Here is a 15,447-nt window from a genome sequence, read left to right on the forward strand (position 1 = left end):
TTATCCCAATGAAACACAGAGAGAAAAGAAGACTGAAATAAAATAGAGCATGTAACCTATGGAATGACTTCAAGTGGCCTGGAAGTGTCCAACACAGAAGGCAGATGGGGAAACAAAAATATTTTTAAAAATGACTGAAAACTCTCCAAATTTAGAGAAAACTATGAACTCACAGACTTAAAAATCTCAATGGACACTAAGCACAAAAAACACAAAGAAACTAGAAAGGCACATCAATCATAATTACATTGCTTGCTACCAGTAAGAAAGAAAAATCTTAAAAGAAGCCAGAAAAAAGGGCACGTTATATCCAAAGGAACAAAAATAAAGATGACAATAGCTTCCTCATCAGAAATATTGCAAGACTCAACTTACTAGAATCAGAAATGAAAGCAGAGACATTAAAATCAATTTCACAGAAATAAAAAGGACCATAAGAGGAATATGATGAATAATTGTATGGCAACAAATTGGATAACTTGTATAAAATGAACAAATTCCTAGAGCTGCACTAGCTATCAAAGCTGACTCATGAAGAAATAGAAAATCTGAAAAGAACTCTAATTAGTAAGGAAATTAAATCAGTAATCAAAAATCTCAACAAATGGAAAGCCCAGAAGTAAACGGCTTCACTGGTAAATTCTACCAGACATTTAAAGAATGTCCAAATCCTTCTCTAACTCTTCTAAAAAATTGAAGGAAGGAAACACTTCTAACTCATTCTATGAGGCCAGTGTAACCCTGATACAAAAGCCAGAAAAACACACTGTAAGAAAACTACAAATCAATATCCCAGTTGGCTATTGACACAAAAATCTTCAACAAAATACTAGCAAATTGAATTCAGTAGCATATTAAAAGAATTATTTTTTATGGCCAAGTGGGATTTACTCCTGGAGTGCAAGGATGGTTCAACAAATGAAAACCAATTAATGTAACACCCCACATTAATAGAATGAAGGAGGGAGTTCCCTGGTGGTCTAGTGGTTAGGATTCGGAGCTCTCATTGCTGTGGCCCAGGCTCAATCCCTGGTCGGGGAACTGAGATCTCACAAGCTGCATGACGTGGCCCAAAAAAAAAAAAACTAGAATGAAGGAAGAAAACCCACGTGATGATCTCAGTTGCAGCAAAAGCATATGACAAAATTCAATACAATTTCATGATAAAAACACTCTACAAACTAGGAATAGAAAGGAACGTCCTCAATAGGATAAAACCATATGTGAAAAATCCACAGCTGACATCATATTCAATAGTGAAGACCAAACTTGTCCCTTAAGATCAGGAAAAAGACAAAATACCTACTTTCACTAACTCTATTCAACATAGTACTGGAAATTCTAGCCAGAGCAATTAGGCAAGAAAAAGAAATAAAAGACATTCAAATTGGAAAGGAAGAAGTAAAATTACCTCTGTTTGCAGATGCCATGATCCTGTACATAGAAAATAAAGACTCCACAAAACCCTGTTAAACTAATAAAATAATTCAGCAAAATTGCAAGACACCATGAAAATCAACACACAAAATTCTGTTGCATTTCTATACACTAGCAATGAACAATCCAAAAAAGAAATGAAAACAATTCCATTTATAATAGTATTAAAAAGAATAAAAAGGAATAAATTTAACAGAGGCAAAAACTTGTACACTGAAAACTAAAATGACATTGCTGAAAGGAATGAAACAAGACAAAATTGGAAAGATATTCTGTGTTTATTAATTGGAAGACATAATTAAGGTGTCAATTCCAAAGCAATCTAGAGATTCAACACAATCTCTATTAAAATCCCAATGGCATTTTTTTGCAGAAATAGAAAAACCCATCCTAAAATTTATTTGGAATCTCAAGGGCAATAGCCAAAACAATCGTGAGAAAGAAGAACAAAGCTATAGGACTCACACTTCCTGACTTCAAAATGAACTACAAAGCTACAGTAATCAAACAGTGTGACACTGACATAAGGACAAACATATATCAATGGTACAGAATAGAGAGTCCAGAAATAAACCATCACGTATATGGTCAACTGATTTTTGACAAGAATGCTAAAACCATTCAGTGAGAGAAAGAACAGCTTTTCTACAAATAGTGCTGGGAAAACTGGATATCCACATGTAGACGAATGAAGTTGGACCTTTACATTGCACTATACACAAAAATTGACTCAAAACAGATCAAAGACCTAAACTTAATGGCTAAAACTACAAAACTCCTAGAAGAAAACATAGGGGAAAATCTTCATGACACTTGTTTTGGCATTTATTCCTTGGTTATGACACCAAGAGCTTAGGCAAAAAAGAAAAAAACAGATAAATAAGACTTTATCAAAATTTAAAACTTTTGTGGATCAAAGGACACTGTCAAGAGAAGGAAAAGACAAGCCATGCAATGGGAGAATATATTTGCAAATCATATATTTAATAAAGGATTAACATCCAGAATAAAAGCTCCTCCAACTCAACAACAAAAACCAAACAATCCAGTTCAAAATGGGCAAAGGATTTGAACAGACAGTTCTGCAAAGAAGATATGCAACATTAAAAGATGTTCAACAGGGCTTCCCTGGTGGCACAGTGGTTAAGAATCCACCTGCTAATGCAGGGGACACGGGTTCGAGCCGTGGTCTGGGAAGATCCCACATGACACGGAGCAACTAAGCCCGTGCACCACAACTTCTGAAGCCTGAGCGCCTAGAGCCCATGCTCTGCAACAAGAGAGGCCACCGCAATGAGAAGCCCACGCACCGCGTGCAGCAACAAAGACTCAACAAAGCCATAAATAAATTAATTAATCAAAAAAAAAGATTCTCAACATCATTAGTCATTAAAGAAATGCAAATCAAAACTACAGTGAGATACCACTTCATATCAACTATGGTGACTATTATTTTTTTGAAAAGGAAATTTGCAAGTGTTAGTGAAGATGTGGAGAAATTGGAACTCTTGGGCATTGCCAGTGGGGATGTAAAATGGTGCAGCTGCAGTGGAAAACAGTTTGGCTCTTCCTCAAAAATTAAGCAAAGAATTACCATAAGATCCAACAATTTTAATCCTAGGTATATATGCGAAAGAATTGAAAGCAGAGATTCAATTAGATATTTGTACATCCATGTACATAGCATCATTATTTACAATAGCCAAAAGACGGAAACAACCCAAATATCTATCAACAGATACGTGGATAAACAAAATGTAGTACATACATTCAAGGGAATATTACTGAGCCATAAAAAGGAATGGGGCTTCCCTGGTGGCACAGTGGTTGAGAGTCCGCCTGCCGATGCAGGGGACACGGGTTCCTGCCCCGGTCCGGGAAGATCCCACATGTCGCAGAGCAGCTGGGCCCGTGAGCCATGGCCGCTGAGCCTGCGCGTCTGGAGCCTGTGCTCTGCAACGGGAGAGGCCACAACAGTGAGAGGCCCGTGTACAGCAAAAAAAAAAAAAAAAAAAGGAATGAAATTCTGACATATGCTACAACTTGAATGAACCTTGAAAACATAACGCTAAGTAAAATAAACCAGACAGAAACAGACAAAAATTGTATTATTTCACTTAGTTGAGGTACCTAGAATAGGCAAGTTCACAAAGACATAAAGTAGAACAGAAGTTTCCAGGAGCTGGGAGTAGAGGAAAATGGGGAGTGGTTGTTTAGTGAGTCCAGAACTTCTGTTGAGGTGATGAAACAGTTCTGGAAATGGGTAGATATGGTTGCACAACACTGAGGAGTGTCCTTAATGCCACTGAACCGTATACTTCAAAATGGTTAAAATAGTAAATTTTATGTTACGTATATTTTACCACAATAAAATAAAGTTAAAAAAAATTTATCTACATGATGATATTTGGGATGATCTTTTCAACCTCATTCCTCATATTTTTATCACTTAAACTCTTTGTAATATATATAAGAACAACATAAAGTGGTTTTAAAAACACTGGGGGGGCTTCCCTGGTGGCACAGTGGTTAAGAATCCGCCTGCCAGTGCAGGGGACACGGGTTGGAGCTCTGGTCTGGGAAGATCCCACATGCCACGGAGCAACTAAGCCCGTGCGCCACAACTACTGAGCCCGCGTCTAGAGCCCGTGCTCCGCAACAAAGAGTAGCCCCCACTCGTCGCAACTAGAGAAAGCCCACGCGCAGCAACGAAGACCCAATGCAGCCGAAAATAAATAAATAAACAACAGCAACAAAAAATTGGGATTGTTTTTTAGAAATATGAGGGCTTATAATAGGTCTTGAAACTGCTCTGCAAGAGCTCCTTGAATTATTACTGTGTGCGTGCCCTGTGATACAATGCCACCACAATCCTATATACCTCTGTGATTTCAGCTAAGGAAACTTCTGTTTCTGTAGATACAGTGATCAGTTGCAAAAAACGGACTGATTTGTACATATCTCTACCAAGTGCGGTAATAAATAAAGGTAAAAATGACGTGGGATTTCTCTGAGACTCTCAACCCCATGTTTTCTGACTTTTCCAGGGAATTTTGACCAACTGAATGCTGCTTGAATAGGGTGATTTTTAAAAAATTGTAATTATTGAATGCTCAGGCATTTTCCATGAACGGCACCGTGATTCTTTTGTTTAGAAAAAGGGACTTGCACCTGTTCTCTGTCAAAGGTTTTTTTTTTTGTTTTGTTTTTTTACCACAGTGCTCATTGCTTCAGTGCAGGCCCCCTGCATGCTTGAAATTTCTAGTATCTGCAGGGCATGATGCTGTCTCTGGAGCAGAACGCCCTGGGAGCTGTTCAGCAGTAACTGAGGCAGTGCCACAGGCCGGCAAAAGTGTTCAGTGAGCGGCCCTTCCAATATCCACAAAGCCAAGCCTAGCCTGACTCTTCAAATGGATCCAAGGGGCACAGGCATGCATGTGCTGGGTCTAATTTCCCTTCCTCCACGCTTGTGGTTCACAAACACTAACTGAGCAGAAGAGACAGGGCCTGGGCTTCCCTGGTGGTGCAGTGGTTGAGAGTCCGCCTGCCGATGCAGGGGACATGGGTTCGTGCCCCGGTCCGGGAAGATCCCACATGCCGCGGAGCGGCTGGGCCTGTGAGCCATGGCCGCTGAGCCTGCGCGTCCGGAGCCTGTGCTCCGCAACGGGAGAGGCCACAACGGTGAGAGGCCCGCGTACCTCAAAAAAAAAAAAAAGAAGAGACAGGGCCCAACCGTTAACATGGGCCAGAAGCTGTGCTGGACACTTGGGACACACAGAGGTGGGTGACCCAGTCCCCGCCATCAAGTTGCTCCTTGTCTGCAGGGGACTCCACAGCGGACAGGATAAAAGCACAGTAAAGGCAGTGCTGGCATCCAGCAAGACCAAGGGCCTGGGGCAAATGGGAGGACAGGCGGCCGGCTCTGGGCTGCTTCCTGGAGGACGAGGGCGATACAGCCAGGAGGTAAGCAGCGGAAGAGGTAAGATGTTTCGAGGTAAGCGGGGCTCTCCCGGCAGCAGTGAGGAAGCATGACCATATTTTAAGCAGTAGGGTGACACGGCACCCATCACCACGCTGGCTGAGCCGTCACTATTTGCAGAATGCAGAAGTGGAGACGCCTGTGGAAGGTCTCACGCAGGGCAAGTGCAGATACACTTCTCCTCCAGCCCACGTGGTCGGGGAGCCCAGGAGGGGAGGGAGGGGAGGAGGGAGACATGGGTTTGGGAGTAAGTGGCAGAGAAATGGTGACACAAAACCTAGGAGGCATAGACTAAGATGAAGAGGGGCCGAGGGTTGATTCGCAGAGGACACCAGTGTTTAAGTCTGAACAAAGTGAAGAGAGCGTGGAAATGAGAGGGTCAAAGAGTGGCCAGGAAGGCAGGGGAAGCCGGAGGTAACGGGGCCCAGAGCGAAGGAGTCCTTCACGCCGAAGGGCGTGGCCAAACACCCAGAACTGCAGAGACCTCACACAGGATGGGGCCTGATGGGGGTCCCCCGAGCTGGCAGCGTCCCAACAGAGGTGTCAGCAAAGGGGAGAGGCAGGCAGCTCCAGCAGAGCGCTGAGGAGTGGTCACAGGGGAGACCGTCTAGTGGTCACAGGGGAGACCGTCTAGGCGGATGACTGTCTGTTTAGGACCCAAACTGTAAGGGACAAGAGAGAAAGTGTTTACAGGAGGGAGAAGCTGAGCTCGTTGAGATGTGGACAGTCCAGAGTATTTCCTAGAAGCCAGGTCCCGACGTGGCCGAGAGACACTGCTCTGGTCTCGTTCTTCCCAGGACCCTGAGCCCTGTCGGGAAATCGGATGAATGAATTCTCAGGCCTGCCAGCCCCACCTCTACTGTCTCCTACCAGTCTGTCTCCAGCTACTGGACCAGGACCGAGCCACATTTGACTTGCTTTCGAGGTCCCAGGGTTAGGGAAGGAATCATACAATTGCACAGTGCAAGGAGGAAATAACATGTCTCTGAAGGACAACAGAGTATCTTTGGAAAAGCAGTCCCACTTGGGCTTTTCAACTGTGTCAAACTTGAATCTATAAGTCCCCAGAGTACGGATAATCGGTGACGGGGTGGAAGGAAACAGGTATCGCTCAATGATTACTTCCATTTCTGTACTCGCCCGTGATTTGTGTAGGCCGCATTCCAACTGGCTTTTGAGTAATAGAAATCCAGGGCAGTGTATAATGTATCACATTTGAAGTTCTAATCTAGTCTGTTAGTCTAACTGAAGTTGGATTTTTTTAAAGTAATAAAAAGTCAAAGGTTAAAAAAAAAAAGACAGCCCAGAGAGGTTAAGTGATATGGTTAAAGTCACACAGCTAGCTGGGGCTAAATCCATCTCTCTCTTTCCCTCCCTCTCTACTGATGTTCCTCTGCCCCTCCCCCAACCTCTCTTCTCCCCAGCCCCTCCCGCCTTTCAGAAAGGCACAGTGGGGCTGGGAAAATGCCCCGGGTGGCATCCGTAGCCGCACAGGCTACTGTTGGTTCACAGCTGCGGTACCGCGCAGCCTTCCCACTGGTACTTGGCTCTCGGTAGAATGGTGCTTTGTGTCATAAATGATCCAGTGCACGGAACCGAGCTGGCACCAATGACCTCCGCGTCTCTGCCAACCCGGTCACGTGTTCTGGTACTTTGTGAAGCCGGGCCCTTCGGCGCACCGTGTGGCTCTGTTAGGCCACGGTGGAGAGGAGCCGGCTGGGCTCCAGATTTCAGATCAAGGCGCCTACAGCCCGTGGCGCTCCTGGGAGGGTCTGAGGATCTTTGGGGAACGATTTTGCACTCCCCAAGTCGGGTGCAGGCTCTTTAGATGTGACACAGCACTGTGGTCGACTTCAGATCTGGTGACAAGCCCCGTGGGGAGACAGAGGGGGAAGACACATCATTCCTGTTGCCTGAGGGAATGGGGCTGTAGGAGTGGCCCACGGGCTGTCCCCCTTCTATCTCAGGGCCCATGGAAGTCTTTGTTTCAAGAACTTTCTCCCTTAGGCTGTACTTTACTGAGGACTTACAATGTTTGTCAAGCACTGCTGTCACATGCGTGAATTTCCACTTGTCATCTGCTGTACAGTTTGAGTCCAGGAAAGTCAGGTCACGGGAAAGTTAAGATACACAGATAGTCAGCCCACCCTTTGGGCTACACTGGCCCCGGTGAACAGGCAACCGCTTGCAAGGGGAGAAAGTCCACTGTGGAAAACAACATCTACCTCCTCCCTGAACCTGAAATCCCACTGAGGAACATCATTCCTTAAGCTTAAGGCTTTCGTCTCCCTTCAACATGTAAGTCGGAGAGGAGATTTCTTAAAGTGTCATTAGTCACTTATACTATTATAAGAATGATTTTCACGTTATTTTGTAGCATCATAGAGTCGCAACATTGGGAAGGATGCCGTGTCCTCCAGCCACGGCTTCAACCTCTTTGTCCAACTTCTGCTGGAACCAGAAGCGGTCAGCCTTGCATTCAAGGCTGCTTCCTGAGCCCCTCTGAGCCTCACTTTAGGTTGCTTTAAAATCTATTCTATGGGAATGAGAAAATCAAACTTGAAAAGTGGTCCAAATATTAATGGAGCTAATTAGAAAGTATGACTGTTCGTTTGAATGAGTAGGGTGAACTCAGGAAGCAACCTTGGTCTTGTCTTCCACTGTAATTCATTGACTAGGCCCTGGGTGAGAAGTTGGAGAGGCCTCAGGCCTTCGCTGGTCTTCCCGAGGTAACAGACAAACCTACAGACGCTGGAAGCCAAGAAACACACTCTCGGGGCTTCCCTGGGGGTCCAGTGGTTAAGAATCTGCCTTCCAATGCAGGGGACAGGGGTTCAATCCTTGGTTGGGGAATTAAGATCCCACATGCCACGGGGCAACGAAGCCCGCACTCTCTAGAGCCCGCAACTACTGAGCCTGCGCACCACAACTAGAGAGAAGCCCACGAGTCTCAACGAAGCTTGCGTGCTGCAACTAAGACCTGACACAGCTAAATAAATAAATGAATAATTTAAGAAAAAAAAAAAAAGAAAGAAACACACTCTTAAGTCAGTATTTAAAAATGTCTCATCCAAGGTCCGGATGGGCAAACAGAGGCTGAATCCACTGACACGGTCGCCTGACCAAAGGTCTATGTGGTGGTTAAATATTTTGAATATCACCCCAGCAGCAGTCAGGGAAGAAGCTGCGACCTGCCTATATATATACGTATTTCACTCAACCAAGCCGAAGCTTCTGTTATTAAAAAATTGAAAATTAATAGATTAGCCTACATAGATGTGTTCAACCCCAGCTCCAAATGTGTCTTATTGAACTGATCGCTACTACCCTAGATAGGAACACTTGTCCCCTAAATGATGAGTGAAAACAACAATTACTCCTCAGACTAAGTAAAACACCAACATGCATTGTCATTTTGACTGATTTAACAAAGACCGGGGGCTGAGTCAGACATCGATTAATTCAACATTATTTGTCTACTTATTTTCTCTCTTATATCCTTGTCTCTGTCTCTTCTCTCATAGATCACGTACTTTTTATTACTGACTTTACTGAGGTGTAATTTATATCCTACAAAACACACCCACTGTAAGTGTACAAACAAACGCTTTTTCGTAAACGTACAGAGCTGTGCAGCCGCCCCCACATCCACTTTTAGAACATTTCCGACACCCCGGAAAGTTCCTTCGTGCTGTTTGCAGTTAATCCCCGTTCCCACTTCCGGCCCCAGGCAGCAGCTGATCTGCTTTTTGTCCCTACAGATTTGCCGTTTTTAGGAGCTTCATGGAAATGGAAATGGAATAAGCACACATCAGCAGTTTATTTTACAACATTTATAATAATTCCACTGTAAAGAATTTTGTTTAGCCATTCCCCCATCATGGGTTGTTTTCATTTCGGGGCTTTATAAATAATGGTGTTATGAACAGTCACACTCAAGCCTTTGCGTATACATCATGCATTTTCATTTTTCTTAGGAAGATACCTAGGACTGGAATTGTTTATTTATATTGTAAGTGTTATGTTTAACTTTTGAAGAAACTACCATACTGTTTTGCAAATTGGCAGGACCACCAAGGGATAAAGGCCCAGCTTCTGCACATCTTCAGAAATACTTGATACTGTCAGTCTTTTTCATGAACACCATCGTATGTGTGGTGTCTTACTGTGGCTTTAATGGGTAGGTGTATGCATTTCTCTAATGACTAATGATATTGTACATCTTTTTTTTTTAAATTAATTTATTATTTTTTGACTGTGTTGGGTCTTCGTTTCTGTGCGAGGGCTTTCTCTAGTTGCGGCAAGCGGGGGCCACTCTTCATCGCGGTGCGTGGGCCTTTCACTATCTTGGCCTCTCTTGTTGCGGAGCACAGGCTCCAGACGCGCAGACTCAGTAGTTGTGGCTCACGGGCCCAGTTGCTCCGCAGCATGTGGGATCTTCCCGGACCGGGGCACAAACCCGTGTCCCCTGCATCGGCAGGCGGACTCCCAACAGCTGTGCCACCAGGGAAGCCCAAGATGTTGTACATCTTTTCATGTGCTTATTAGCCATTTGTATATCGTCTCTGGAGAAATGTCTATTGAGATATTGTCCATTTAAAAAATTGAGTTGTTTGTTTCCTTATTGAGTTGTAAAAATTCTTCATATATTCTGGATACAAATCATTTATCAGACATGATATGTATTCATGATTTGCAAATATTTGATTTGCAAATATTTCCTTCCAGTTTGTGGCTTTTCTTAATATAATGGTGCCTTCTGAAAAGCAAATATTTTAATTTCAATGAAGTCTAATTTACTAAAGATTTTTTTTTTTAATGAATTGCACTTTCGGTGTCATATCTAAGAAACCTTTGCCTAATCCAAGGTCACAAAGACTTACTCCTATGTTTTGTTCTAGAAGACTACAGTTTTAACTCTTACATTCAAATATGATATGTTTTGAGTTGATTTTTTTAATATGGTGTGAGATACCAATCTAAGTTTGTTTTTGTTTTTATTTTACCTATGGTTATATGCATATCCAATCCTTCCAGCATCATTTGTTGAAAAGATCATCCCTTCCTCCATTAAGTTGACTTGGCACCCTTGTAAAAAATTCATTGGCCATAAACGTGAGAGTTCATTTCTGGATTTCTGTTCCGTTCAGTTTGTCTGCATGATTTGTCCTTAAGCCAATATCACACTCTCCTGGTTACGCTTTGTAGTAAGTTTTGAAATTGAGTGGTTTAAGTAACCACTTAAAGTGGTTTAAGTAACCACAAGTAAGTGGTTTACGCTTTGTAGTAAGTTTTGAAATTGAGTGGTTTAAGTATCTTACTTTGTTCTTTATGTAGATTTTATGTAGAATCTTCAGGATTTTCTGCATACAAATTCACGTCATCTGTGAATCTGTGAACAGGTTTAGTTCTTCCTTTCCAATCTGTATGTGTTTAGTTGCTTTTTCTTGCCCCTATCCCACTGGGTAGAGCCTCCAGTATAAAGTTGGATAGAAGTGGCGAGCACTGATATCTTTACCTTATTCCTGACCTTTGGGAGAACGGATTCAGTCTTTTACCATTAAGTATGATAGTTGTAGGGTTTTCATAGATGCTTTTTATAAAGTTGAGAAAGTTTCCTCTATTCTTAGTTTTTTAAGAATTTTAATTTTATGAATGGTCTTGGATTTTGTTGAATTTTTTTCTTTTTGCATCTTTTGAGATGATCATGAGGTTTTCGTCCTTTATTCTGTTTGAATGGTGTAGTACCTGGATTGATTTTTGAATATTAAATCAACCTTGCATTTCTAGGATAAATCCTATGTGGTCATGGTGTTTAAACATTTTTTATATGCTACTGGATTTGGTTTGCTAATATTTTGTTAAGAGTTTTTGCATCTGTTGCAATAGGGACATTGGTCTGTGGTTTTCGTTTCTTTGATGTCTTTGTCTGGCCTTGTTAGGGTAATGCTAGCCTTAAAGAATGAGTTGGGAAATCATCCCTCTTCCTCTGTATGCTAAAGGGTTGTATTAGATTGGTATTATTTCTTCTTTAAATATTAGAATTCACCAGTGAATTCTGATGAAAAGAAAAGCCTGAGATTTTCTTCATGGGAAGATTTTTAAACTATTATTTCCATTTCTTTACTTGTTACAGATCTATTCAGGACTTTCAGTTTCCCCTTAAGTCAGTATTGGCAATTCCTTTCTTTCTAGGAATTCTTTTCATTTCATCTAAGTCATCTAATTTGTTGGCATAAAGTTGTTCATAACACTCACTTATAATCCTTTTAATTTCTGTAAGGTCAGCAGTGATGCCCCTCTTACATTCCTGCTGTTGTAAATTTGTGTCTTTATTTTTTCTTGGTCAGTTTAGCTAAAAGTATATCAATATTTTTGATCTTTTCTAAGAACCAACCTTTCATTTCCTTGATTTTCTCTATTCTTCAGTTTTCTAGTTCACTGATTTCTTCTGTCCTTTCTTACTCTTTCTTTGGGTTTCATTGCCTCTCTTTCTTTCTCTCCGTCTCTCTTGTTTCTTAAGACAGAAACTTAAATTATTGTTTTTAGAGCTTTCTGCTCTTCTAAGTCCTACTTTATTTCCATCCCATTAATTTTGATATGTTTTATTCTTGTTTAGTTCAGCTCAAAATATTTCTAATTTTCATTGTGAGTTTTTTCTTTGACTCATGGGTTATTTAGAAATGCGTTGTTTAATTTCTAAAAATTGAGGACTTCCCAAATTGCTTTGTTCCCAATTTCTAATTCCTTTGTGGCTCTAAATGACTTAAATCCTCTTAAATATATTGAAATTTGTTTTATGGCCTAATACATGATATAAACTGGAGAATGTTCCATATGCTTTTGAAAAAATGTGTATTTGTTATTTTTAGGTAGAGTGTTCTATACATGTCAAGTTGATTGATAGTACTGTTCCAGTCTTCTGCATCCTTGCTGATTTTCTGTCTAGTTGCTCAATCAACTACTGAAAGTGGGGTATTGAAATCTCTAACTATAATTGTTAAATTGTCTATCTCTTCTTTCAATTCTATCCATTTTTGCTTCATAAATTTTAAGACTTTGCTGATAGGTACTATTACAGTTTAAATTGTTATATTTTCCTAATGTATTTACCCTTTATCATCACGAAATATCCCTCCTTGTCTCTAGTAATATTTTTGTCTTAAAGTCCATTTTGTCTGAGAGTAATATGTCACCTCTGGCTCTCTAGTTGCTACCATTTGCATGGTATACCCTTTTCATCATTTTACTTCCAACCTATTTGTGGGGTTTTTGTGTGTGTGTGTGAAATGTGTCTCTTATAAACAGTATCCATCGAATCTTGATTTTTTTTATCCAGTCTGACAATAACTGCCTTTTGATTATAGTGTTTATTCCACTTATATTTAATATAATTATTGACATGGTTGGATTTAGGCCTGCCACTTTGTTTTCTATATCTCTTTTTAAAATCTGTTCCCCCTTCACTGTTTTTGTGCTAAACAATTTTTCAGTGTACCATTTTAATTCTTCTGTGGCCTTACTGTAGTTTTGAGTTATTTTCATAGCGGTGGCTCTACAAATTACAATATGCATGCTAACTTATACCATCTACTTCAGGTTAATACTGACTTAATTCTTGTGAAATACAGCAATATTGCTCTAATATATCTTCATTTCCTCCCCTCTCCTTTGTGCTACTATTATCATATCTCTATATATGTTATTAACCCAACAGTATAGTGTTATAATTATTACTTTATATAATATTATGTCTTTTAACAAAATTAGGAGAAAAGAGAAAAAATACATTTACACAACCTTTTTTTATATTTACCCAGATACCATTTCCAGTGCTCTTAATTCCTTCCTGCAAAGGCAAGTTATCATCTGGTGTGAGGCCAACAGATCAGAAAAGATAACCTGTTATACTCACAGATCCCAAGAAGAGGAGGGTTCACCAAGCCATTCAGGGTCACATGGGGAAGCACCAGGATCAATCACAAGGCAGAAAGAGTGAAGGAAATATGTGGGCAAGAGTTTTTACTGTGGTTTCCATGGGAAGGAAAAGGTGAGGCAGGGTAAGCAGGCTGAGGACTGGCTAGTTTGAATAACTGCAGCAGGGTCTAGGGCATAGGGTCTGTCCCTGGTTGTTGAGTATCTGGTAGTGGGGCGATTAGGGCACGTGGGTAGTGGCCTAGAGTGTGAAAGCCTGATATAGGAGGTAGTTGGGGTGTAGGCTCTGGATTTAAAAAGGAGGCTCTCAACTTGGCCGCACACTGGGCTCACCAGGGGAATCTCTAAAATACTGATGTTGGGTCCCTCCCCCAAAGGCCTGGATTTAATTGGTCTGGGATGTGCCCAGGCCGTTGAGGCTTTAACATCTCCCCAGATGATTCTAACTTCCAGCCAGAGTTGAGGACGGCAGGTTTAAAGGGAGAAGGAGCGGGGAGAACTCAAAGATTTTTCCTGTTGTCTCGGAGGGTGGTAAGTATGGGGCAAGCGTCAGCACTTACAACAAAATGACTTGGCCTGTTGAGAGAGAGGAAATGGGGACACAGAGCTCATTCCAGACCCCACACCTGTGGACACTTGGGCTAGAAGTGACACCTAGAACTTGAAGCAATGCAATTCTTCCTTCCATGCTTCTGGTACTTCGGGGCCTTTGACCGGCTAAGAGCTATCGAATACAAACCCCCCTCACGCTTCCCCTGCACCATGGACACATGGCAACTCCCACACATTATTCATACTTATTGGTGGCAAAGCCTTGAGGTAAATGAGAAATAAAGATGGGTGTAGGGGTCTGTCTTGTTTTCATAAGGGACTATGTGCGTATGTCTGTCTTTCTTTGGCATCCTTGGGGTGTTTTATATGTTATCAATCAGAGGAGCTACACTTATTGAATGTGTTGTATGTGCTAAAGGTGAAAGAGAATACTAGAAAAGAAAAATGTCCAGTTTCTATTCTTGGTGAAATTATAATGTACCCAGGAATCTGAGACCCACATGAGAAAATCAGTGATGAGTCAACATAATAAATTGCTAAGTTACATGATATTACTAGAAACCAAACTTCTGGTGTAAGATTAAGGCCTAGATCTCTTTCTGCAAAAGGCGAAACTGAGCACAGAGACTGACAGTTCCATCCCCTGTCTAATACACACCATCATCCAACTCTTGGTCTTGGAATAGTCAATGAAATGGTACCCACATCCAAAGTTACGACTGAATTTGGAAGTGAGCTGATGTGTGCAGTGTGAGCATGGAAACGTGCGGGGAGAAGAAAGAGCTCAGAGAAGGAGGAGACACAGGCTGCCCGGCTTTTCCGCCCTTAGGTCCAAGGGAAAGCAGAGCTGGACAGAAAGCACAGGGAGAGAATGGAGAAAAAGGGAAATAAAAAATTATGGAACGATTGAAGGAAAGTGTCCTGTAGTCCCCCCTGCCGCACCTTTGGGCAGAAGAGTGTCTAACCAGCGCTCTCAGACTTTAGTGGGTTTAGGAATTACTGTGTATCCTGCTAAAATGAGAGCTGATCCACTGGGTCTGGGGTGGAGCCTGGTTCTCTGGATTTCTTTTTTTGCTTTTATTTTGTGGATTTCTTTTATTGAGATATAATTGACACGTAACATTGTGTAAGTATAAGGTGTAAATGCATTGATTTGATCCATTGATATATTGTAAGATGTTTACCACCGTGGCGTCAGCTAGAGCCTCTATCATATCACATCGTCATTTCTTTTTTGAGGCCAGGACAATTAAGAGCTCGTCTCTTAGCAGCTTTGAAGTTTATAACACCATGCTGTTGACTGTGATCACTCTGTGGTACTCTGCATTTCTCATAAGCTCCCCGAGGTGATGGCTGTGCCGCTGGCCCACAGACCACACTCTGGGCAGCGGGGGAGGGCTGTCCACTCCTGGGACCCCTCATCCAAGCCTCCAGAACTGACCCATTCTCTCCCCTCCATCATTTTTGCTGTGATCAGCCCCTGCAACAGGTAAAAGTTGTGTAGTCCTTAGGGTCTTTGAGGTGTGAGCACATGTGCAGAAACA

This window comes from Delphinus delphis, chromosome 16 (genome assembly GCF_949987515.2).
Source record: "Delphinus delphis chromosome 16, mDelDel1.2, whole genome shotgun sequence".
Taxonomy (NCBI): Eukaryota; Metazoa; Chordata; class Mammalia; order Artiodactyla; family Delphinidae; genus Delphinus; species Delphinus delphis.